We start from the raw sequence: 10,060 nt of genomic DNA, 5'->3' as shown, positions 1-10,060 counted from the left end.
TGTTGTAGAACATAAAAAAATAAGAGACACGTATTTTTTTTATCGGCTAATTTTCACTTTTAAGGGGTAAAAACCTCCCCTAAAGTTAACCCCCAAAAAGCGTTTTTTTTAAATATCTCGGCTTAAAATTAATATTTTTCAATGAAACAAATTGGAGGTTATTTCTTACAAAAAGAGCAAGTATTTCATGGTGATTTGAAGAGTAAGGGTAGCATCCCCTATTTTTTAGGGGTTGAAAACATATATTTTTTGGCATAATTTTATAATAAAAATGTTTAAACCGACTAAAAAAAATTGGAAAAAATGTTTAAACATCCTTAATAACAAAATTTAGTTGACGTCTTTCGGTGTTTTCATAAATATTATCCCTAAGGGGGTAAACCACCCCTAACACAAAATAACTGTAAATATGTAATTCAATACATAATATTTCGTAGAAAGTTTGTATATAGAGGTTTTCGAGGTCGCTGATTACAAATCTGTTATCAGATTTTGAAAATTCAAAATGGCGGATCCAATATGGCGGACGGAAATATCGAAAAAAAATTTTATATAATAAAAAAGTTTTAAACGACTAAAAAAATTGGAAAAAATTTGTAAACATCTATAATAAACAAATTAAGTTTTTCGGTTTTTTTCATAGATACTTCCCCACCCCTAACACAAAATAACTATAAGTATACTTCAATCCATAATATTTTGTAGAAGGTTTGTATATAGGGGTTTTCGAGATCGCTCTTTACAAATCTGATATCAGATTTTAAAAATACAAAATGGCGAAACCAATGTGGTGGACGAAAATGTCGAAAAAAAATTTTAACTTTCAAAAAAACTTGTTTACAAATGTGTGATCTTTGTAGCCTGTACATGTGAACTAAAGAGCCTTAAACCCTAAATCCCTAAAGAACAAATAGGCTAAATGGTTGTGCTTTTTAACCAAACGACTCCAAACCCCTAACCTCCAGACAAGCCGAAGGCCTATGCTTTACCGTAGACACGAGTATAGACATATTACCGATATTTTATTCTATCATTTTGTATGTAACAAATAACGTCTCGTTTTATGTTTCAATCAAAGATTATTTATTTTTCTGCTTTTATAAATTAGCATAATTTCAAAAGTAATTTCATAAATTATAAAGTATTTCATAAATTGCATAATTATATAATTTTATAAATTCAAAAAGTCCACACTTTTTTGCAAATGAAAAAACATAGGTTAATAAAATTAGTTTATCAAACTCTTTTGCGTTTTGTAATAAAATTTAATGTTGTCAAACTTGGGAGTTTTTCATTGTTACAATTATTTCGTAAGCCGAAAGTTTTTTAGATGAATTCTCGAAGTAATGATTATTGTATCTATAGTAAAATATTTACAGTCTGGAATTCCATAATAATACTATTTGCTACGATTTAATGAATTTATCAAAAAATCTAAATTTAATAATAAATATTATTCTAATTATTATTATTATTTTTCATTATCATTGCTATTATCAGTATTACTGTTATTATTGCTATTGCAATTATGCTTATTCTTCTTCTTATTATTATTATTATTATATTACTATGATAATTTTTGTTATTGGTAAAAATACATAAAAGAATATTAATACTCGAACTTCATTTGCAATTAAAGAACACGTTGTTATTGAAAGGGAATTTTATATGCATTCATTAGTTTAATGAATGTTATCGTACATTCAATGATAATTCCACAGATAAATGTCTTTCACTCATAAAAGTTGTTGACAATATGTGCGAATCAATATGTTCTTTTTTTAGATTGTTTTCATCGAGTGTTTACCTCAGCTGCCTGTGTTATTTTTTAGGCAGTGAGTGAGTTTTGTGGGTATTCTAGTTCGATGCCGGAAAGTACGAATAGTACGTCTTTTTGTTTGTCAGTGGTATCATTGTAGAAAATTTTCTTTAGTGATTTTATATAGATTTACATTATTCAATTTCAAAGTGAATAAAAGTTGAATAAAACCAAAAATAGAGTTTTCCGAACATCACAAAGTGGAACGAGAATTCTTCTCCAATGCATAAATTAATGATTTGATTCAATTTACATTCACTCGTTTTATTCTGGTAGAAATGTAGCAGCTTACATGCAAAAACACAGCTTGTATAAATTTTACCGCTTGTTTTCATTTTAGATTGAAAAATGAAAATTAATCCGTTAAACGTTCTAAACTTATTATTAGCATACTTTTAAGCGTTAAACATACCAGATAGTGTCACGAATTATCACGAAACAGAGTTGGCCGAAAAAATAAAAGAAATTTTAATAGATGCAACACATGATTTCAACGATGTAGAAATGATTACTGATGACTCTTTGGATTTTCAAGAAGAGTATAAAGACCATAATGCGGAAATAATTGAAGATGAAGTGCAACATCATTTTCCTGATCCGGATATAGCACCAACAAATCAATGTACAGCAGATAATGAAGAACTAGATTTTGAATACAAAAAAAGAGCTGTAGAATTTTGGAGAAGTAGCAAAACGAAGCAAAATTTAAGTCTCAAAACAGTGCAAAACAGATTCAAAAAAGTATCATCTATTAGTCAGCTACGTCGTTGGGCTCATTCAATTAATAAAGGTGGCACGTATAGAGAAAAAGTAGCACAAATTTGTCAGTATACCCTGGATAATTTTCAAGCAGCTCTCGCCAGTGGTTCAATTATCCATGATGAAGATATAATTCGATGGGCCTTACAAGCTAAAAAAGAAATTGGTTTTGATGATATTAGATTCAAAGCTTCTAAACATTGGTTACTCAAATTTAAGCAAGCACACCGAATAGTTTCTAGGAAAATAAATAAGTTCATAACAAGAAAAACACTAGAAAGTAGTGCAGAACTTACGGCTAAAGCTGAAGCATTTATCGATGACGTTAAATCGTGTATACCAAGGATTGGACTCGAAAATTTGTATAATACAGATCAGAGCGGATTTCAGCTAGAAATGCATTCTGGAAGAACATTAGCAGTAGAAGGAGAAAAGCAAGTTCAATGTCTGGTACAGTCAATTTCAGCAACAACGCATAACTATTTATAAGTTATACTATACAGCCACTAATATCAGCTACTGGACAACTGTTGTCACCGCTATTTCTTGTTTTAAAGGAACCAAGTGGCAAGTTTGGCCCTATTGTAGAACAAAACATATTTAGACCAGAAAACGTGTACGTGGAAGCATCCAAATCTGGAAAATTAACAACAAGTAAGGGAACTAATAACAATTTTTACATTGTAATATCGTTGATTAGTTAATTAGTAAGTCGTTTAATTGCAGATCACTTCAAAATCTGGTTGGAAAAAATATTTTATCCCTATGTAGGCCATCACTCAATACTATTACTTGATTCTTGGAGTGGTCATTGTGACAAAGTTATAGAAGAAACAATGCCACAAAATAAAATTATTAACATAAAAAAAATTCCAACTGGAACCACAGGAAAAATACAACCACTTGATGTCTATGGATTCCGTATTTGGAAAAACTTTGTCCGAACATTTTCTGATAATGTAATGTTAATGGATCATGATATGAATTTACATGTGAGAAATAATATAATTAAACTTCAATCATTGGTTCACAACCAACTGTCTTCACCGAGATATATAGATTTGTTTAAATATTCCTGGTATAAAAGCGGTTACGTCAATGAAAAACCAGATAAATTTGATAATCCTATAGATTTCAGTTTTGGAAAGTCTTGTGCAACACATTGTGAAATAGAAGGGTGCACAAACATTGCAATTGTACGATGTGGTTGGTGCAAAAAAGCATTGTGCTTTAAACACTTTTATGAGGACTACCATTATTGTAAAAACATCGTAAAATAATATATTTTATGCTCAATACAAAAAATGCACTATGGCAAAAGATAAAAGATTGTAGATTATTATTATACTCTAATATTATAAACAAAAATACATTATAAGTTGAATTTACAATAAAGGAATTTCAATAACATTCTGATAACAATTTCTACGGAAATTATAAAACTGCTTCACACAGAATTTTCTTGTTTACAAATTTAGGAATTTGAGGTGGTTTGGTTAAAAAGCACAACCATTTAGCCTATTTGTTCTTTAGGGGTTTAGGGTTTAAGGCTCTTTAGTTCACATGTACAGGCTACAAAGATAACACATTTATAACAAGTTTTTATGAAAGTTAAAATTTTTTTTCGACATTTTCGTCTACAACATTGGTTCCGCCATTTTGAATTTTCAAAATCTGATATCAGATTTGCAAAGAGCGATCTCGAAAACCCTTATATACAAACCTTCCACAAAATATTATGGATTGAAGTATACTTATAGTTATTTTGTGTTAGGGGTGGTTTACCCCCTAAAGGGTAGTATCTATGAAAATATCGAAAAACTTAATTTGTTTATTCTAGATGTTTACAAATTTTTTCCAATTTTTTTAGTCGTTTAAAACTTTTTTATTATATAAAATTTTTTTTCGATATTTCCGTCCGCCATATTGGATCCGCCATTTTGAATTTTCAAAATCTGATAACAGATTTGTAATCAGCGACCTCGAAAACCTCTATATACAAACTTTCTACGAAATATTATGTATTGAATTACATATTTACAGTTATTTTGTGTTAGGGGTGGTTTACCCCCTTAGGGATAATATTTATGAAAACACCGAAAGACGTCAACTAAATTTTGTTATTAAGGATGTTTAAACATTTTTTCCAATTTTTTTTAGTCGGTTTAAACATTTTTATTATAAAATTATGCCAAAAAATATATGTTTTCAACCCCTAAAAAATAGGGGATGCTACCCTTACTCTTCAAATCACCATGAAATACTTGCTCTTTTTGTAAGAAATAACCTCCAATTTGTTTCATTGAAAAATATTAATTTTAAGCCGAGATATTTAAAAAAAACGCTTTTTGGGGGTTAACTTTAGGGGAGGTTTTTACCCCTTAAAAGTGAAAATTAGCCGATAAAAAAAATACGTGTCTCTTATTTTTTTATGTTCTACAACATATATGAAAATCATCAAAATCGGTGAGTTCGGGTTGGGTACCTTTCCTTGTTAGTGTTGTTTTTGAATTTTTTCTCCAAAACTAAGAAAACACAAGAGTCATTTTTTGTTACAAATGGCATATAGAATCTGCCAGTATTTTTTTTATTGTGATATCTCTTAAATTAAAAAAGTTGAAAATGGACGCGAAATCACCGATGAAGCCAATTCACACATTTCAGAGATTTACAACTAAACTGTTAATTTAAGATGAAAAATGATGTAAACATTTATGAATGCAAATGAAATATAGAATCTACCTGTACTATTTAAACTATTATATCTATTTTTAACAAAATTATTATTGCAACTTATACTGATAGTAATTGACAATACGAAAAAAAAAGTAAATGTTCAAAGTATATCATGACTGTTGTGTTAATGGCATTATACTGAAAATCAAATCTAAATAATTAATAAAGATTAACAGAAACTTTGAATTATCTACATCTGATAATTTTTTTTTAGAATGGAAGAAGAGATTTCTATCAGCAACTTATCTACGAGCAAGATGATGAATATGCGAGTGAAGATGACGTTATCGACTATCGAGATATATTTGAAGAACCAGTGAATAATGTCCAAAATGGATTAGAGGAAATACTAATGAATGACGATGCAGGAGATGTAATAAACGCGCAGGTAAATGTTACTAAAGCTGAAATCCTTCTCGCAGTTTTGAAATTTTCATTGGTTTACAATCTGCCGCAATCTGCTATAGCAGATTTGTTTAAAATGCTAAACTTGTTTTTTTCTACGTCTGTTTTGCCTCAATCTCGTTACTTAATTGATAAGATATTCAATTCTGAAAATGATGTTGATTATCATGCAATCTGTCCGAACTGTAAAAATTATGTAAGACAATTCGATCGTGAACAGAATCATAGCGTACGTTGCGGTCCTTGTAATTTAGTAATTAATTTAAAAGATCCTACTTATAGAGATTTTTTTACTAAAATTAATCCAGAACGTGAGATAGCTCAATATTTAGAAGAAAATTGGTCTTATTACGAATCTGTTGTTGAAGCACGAACGCATAATGAGGATAATATCAATGAATTCCATAACGGTTTGTTGTATAAAAAATTAAGACATTTCTTGCTAGATGATAAAAAAGATAACTTCATTACTGCGACATTCAACAGCGATGGTTCGCCAATATTTGAAAGCTCTGCATTTTCTATTTGGCCTATTCAGATAATAATTAATGAATTACCTTTTAACGTGAGGACATCAAAGACAATTGTATGCGGTTTATGGTACGGCAAAAATAAACCGGATATGAATGTTTTTCTTAGACCGTTTGTTACCCAAATGAATTTATTGGCTAATGAAGGAATAACTTGTAATGTAAGAAATACAATCCGGAAAATTCATGTATATACTGTATGTTCCTGTGATGATTCCGTAGCACGCGCGCCAATGCAAGGACTTACTCAGTTCAATGGTTATTTCGGTTGTAACTGGTGCTTACATCCGGGATATTACATTGCAATTAGCAAAGGTGGTAGCGTAAAGTATATTTTACTCGACGATGAGATAGATGATAGAAACGAAGCGGACACTTTGAGACATATGCGAGAATCTGTTGACTCTGGACGATCTGTATACGGTGTTATTAAGGACTCCGTTTTGACTCGTTTAGACCACTTTAATATTATTTCAGGATTCGTTCCAGACGCGATGCATTGCGTTGACTTAGGTATTGCAAAGCAATTTATGAAATATTGGTTTGACACTAGGAATATGCCTTATTCATTGACTAATGTTGAAATTAATTTAATTGACAACGTTTTAAGAAACCTCAAGGTCCCTAGCAAGCTTCTTCGATACTCTCGGTCTATACGTGACAGAAAATATTGGAAAGCAAAAGAATTACAAAATTGGGTTATTTATTATAGCACAATTATTCTTCTAATGATTCCTAGAATGAAATGTTACGTTGAACATTGGTCGTATTTAGTAAGAGCATATTATATTCTTTTGCAAAATAATATTACTAGGGAACAGATACATGAAGCACATGAATTATTAAACAGATTTGTAGCACTAAGAGAATTTTATTATTCTAGAAGTGCAATGACCTTCAACGTTCATCAATTACTTCATTTATCGCAAAGTGTCATCAATTGGGGTTCTTTGTATTTCCACTCTGGGTACGGCTTTGAAAATGGCAATGGGCAAATTGTTAAACAGGTCCAGGCTGCCAACGGTGTTATACACCAAATTTCTAGAATTATTATGATGAAAAGAAGCGAATCGGTTTTAAAAAACTTTATGTCAGAAAATAATCCTGATTCAGTCATTATTGACTATGTTAAATATTTAGAAACAAGAGAGTGTGCGAAAACCGTAAAGACTGATATTGGCAGGTATTTTGGTAAAGCATCTATACCAACACGCCGATGGGTTACAGAACTAAATCTGTCTGACTCAGCTTTAGTTTATAAAAAATTAGTCAAAACCGAATGCTCGTATTTATCTTGCAATACAATAAGACTTCGATCGAATAATTCTTTCGCAAAGACAAACGACAATAATTTCATACAAATTTTATTTTTAATTGTCGACAGTTTACGGGGTCAGGAATATACTGTGTACAAGAGGGTAGATGTAAGAAATATCTTTGATAACGATAATATTATTCATGATTTCCAAATTAAAATAATAGAAAATATTAATGAAGACTTGAGAGTTATGAATACTAGCATGATAAATAGAATTTGTGTTCATATGAATTGCGACGAGGTATCTTACTTGTGCCCGGTCCCAAACTTGCATTCTTATTAGTTTTTAGAGTGAGTATTAGCAATTATGTGAATAAAACTTTTTTATTATGAAATGAATGTAATTTTCTAGACATTTGGAAATTCAATAAACAATATTTTTCTACTGATACTGTTGTAAAATGATATGATTTCATAAAAATGATTTATTTTTTAAAACACTGACGTTATTTTATTTTCCTGTTATCCACTATTAAACTTATTGTTCTCCTATGAGACCATAACCACATTTTAATAAAATGGACGTCATTTCAATAAAAGGATCAAACAATTTTTGGGGTGCTTATAAGCAAAAATGACGTCATTTCAACAGAATAATACTTCTAGAAAAAATGACGTCATGTCCATATAAGTATCGAAATAAAGCAAAAATGACGTCATTTCCATACATATATATATTTTAAAAAAGCAAATAATGACGTCATTTTTTGTTCCAATTCCTGACACGACAAATGACGTCATTAAATGACGTCATTGTTTTCAATAGGGTCTTGCACGAATACACTGCATATAAAGCACTATAATAATAGATACTGCCTGCGACTGACTCGAACACTGATGAGTTGGGAGAATATCTATGAAGATTATTAACACATTTATACTTCATCATCGATAATCTTAAGCACACATATCAGATTTCAACTTTTTCTTATATCCAAATCCACATACATATGCACAAGTATGTGCTAAGTTAGGTTGCCATTTTTAAAATGTCAAAATTTAGATTTACAAGGTTTCCGTAGAAAGCAAATCCAATGAGCAAAAGGAAATCTTATTATATTATAAAAGTATTCTTTTAGAGTTCTTTTTTCCTAGAAGAATTCGAAAAGAGTACTTTATGTTCACCTATAGTAAGCAGTTATGTCCGCTAAAAATTTTTCTTTAAGACTTCGAAAAGTATTATTTTTTTGAAATTAGAGTGAGCAGAATGTCCCAAAGCCATAATAAAGTATTAAAAAAGTATTCTTTTGCGATTAAATATTGATACATTTTCAACAAAATTGATACTAAAACTTTGAGATTATTTAAATAATTTTTTTAAATCAAAATTCAATAATAAACATTTTGAAAGAACTATTTTCACATTTTTTTTATCTCGGGTACATAATAATAAAGAAATAGACCTTCCAGCCATGGCACAGTAACCAAACTAAGCAAAAAAAGTTTCATCCAAAGGGGTAGCATATCAAGTACAATGTCCAAGTGATGAACCAATTTTCAGATATTCTGTTTCAAAAGCACTATTTTCAATTTTTTAAAATAAAATGTACAATATCTGAAAAGTGGATTATTGCTTGGAAATCCAATTTGATATGCTACCCTTTGTGATGTGTTTAAACATAATTTTCTTAGTTTGGATACTGTGCTATGACCGGAAGGTCTACTTCTTGAAGAAAATGTCGCGACACGGGTCCATATTAATAAAGAAATAGTCTTTCCAGACACAGCACAGTAACCAAACTAAGCAAAATAAATTTCAACACATTGGAAGGGTTAACATATCAAGTACAATGTCCAAGTGATGAACTACTTTTCAGATATTCTGTTTCAAAAGCACTATTTTGATTTTTTTTTATAAAATGTACAATATCTGAAAAGTGGATTATTGCTTGCTAATGCAATTTAATATGCTACCCTTTGTGATGTGTTTAAATATAATTTTCTTAGTTTGGATATTGTGCTGTAATCTTAATAGATCACGCGTCTAGAAATTATAAGTCATTTTCCACTGAAATATATGTTTTCATTATACTTATTATATTTTCCTACCTTCAAATGGGCTCCTCTACTTCAGCTAGAATTTTTATTGAATCGTAAGTATCTTTTGTGAATTTTTCTTTTGGCAAAATATAAGCAGGGTATAAATTTTTGTAATATCTTCAAGAGACCAAAAATATATGCTGCACAATATTATTTCAATACACTTGAAAATTTCATCTATATGTAAATTTATTTTGATGTATTTCTTAATTATTTTTAAAATATTCAAGTAAAAGACAGAAACTGAATTTATCTATGAAAAATGTAAACAACCTGATGTTGCAGCATTTGAATATAATCTATCCGCTTCATGTATATGTTGCAAGATATTGATTCCATTAATCGTTCTAAGTTGATTTGAATATAAAATTAATTAAAAATAATTGAAAAAGTTGTCCAATGAAAATAATTACGTAGTACTAATTTCTAAAAAAAATTAATACTTATTTTTTT

The 10,060-nt window shown here is 29.6% G+C and overlaps 1 protein-coding gene across 2 annotated transcripts in view; it reads left to right on the top strand.

Annotated features, from left to right (window-relative positions):
• The window catches only part of LOC100114161 (methylmalonate-semialdehyde dehydrogenase [acylating], mitochondrial), a 242,410-nt gene that overhangs the window by 14,583 nt on the left and 217,767 nt on the right, over positions 1 to 10,060 (top strand). Inside the window, exon 2 of one of the 2 annotated variants that reach the window (XM_032602010.1) lies at positions 5,529 to 5,702. The exons of the other annotated variant lie outside the window; for it this stretch is intronic. The gene's annotated coding sequence lies outside the window, so the exon portion shown is untranslated. The remainder of the gene's footprint in view (positions 1 to 5,528; positions 5,703 to 10,060) is intronic. 2 annotated transcript variants of the gene reach the window in all.

Source organism: Nasonia vitripennis (assembly GCF_009193385.2).
Source record: "Nasonia vitripennis strain AsymCx chromosome 4 unlocalized genomic scaffold, Nvit_psr_1.1 chr4_random0007, whole genome shotgun sequence".
NCBI lineage: Eukaryota > Metazoa > Arthropoda > Insecta > Hymenoptera > Pteromalidae > Nasonia > Nasonia vitripennis.
Note: the sequence above shows the minus strand (reverse complement) of the source record. Positions and strands in the feature narration are given on the sequence as shown.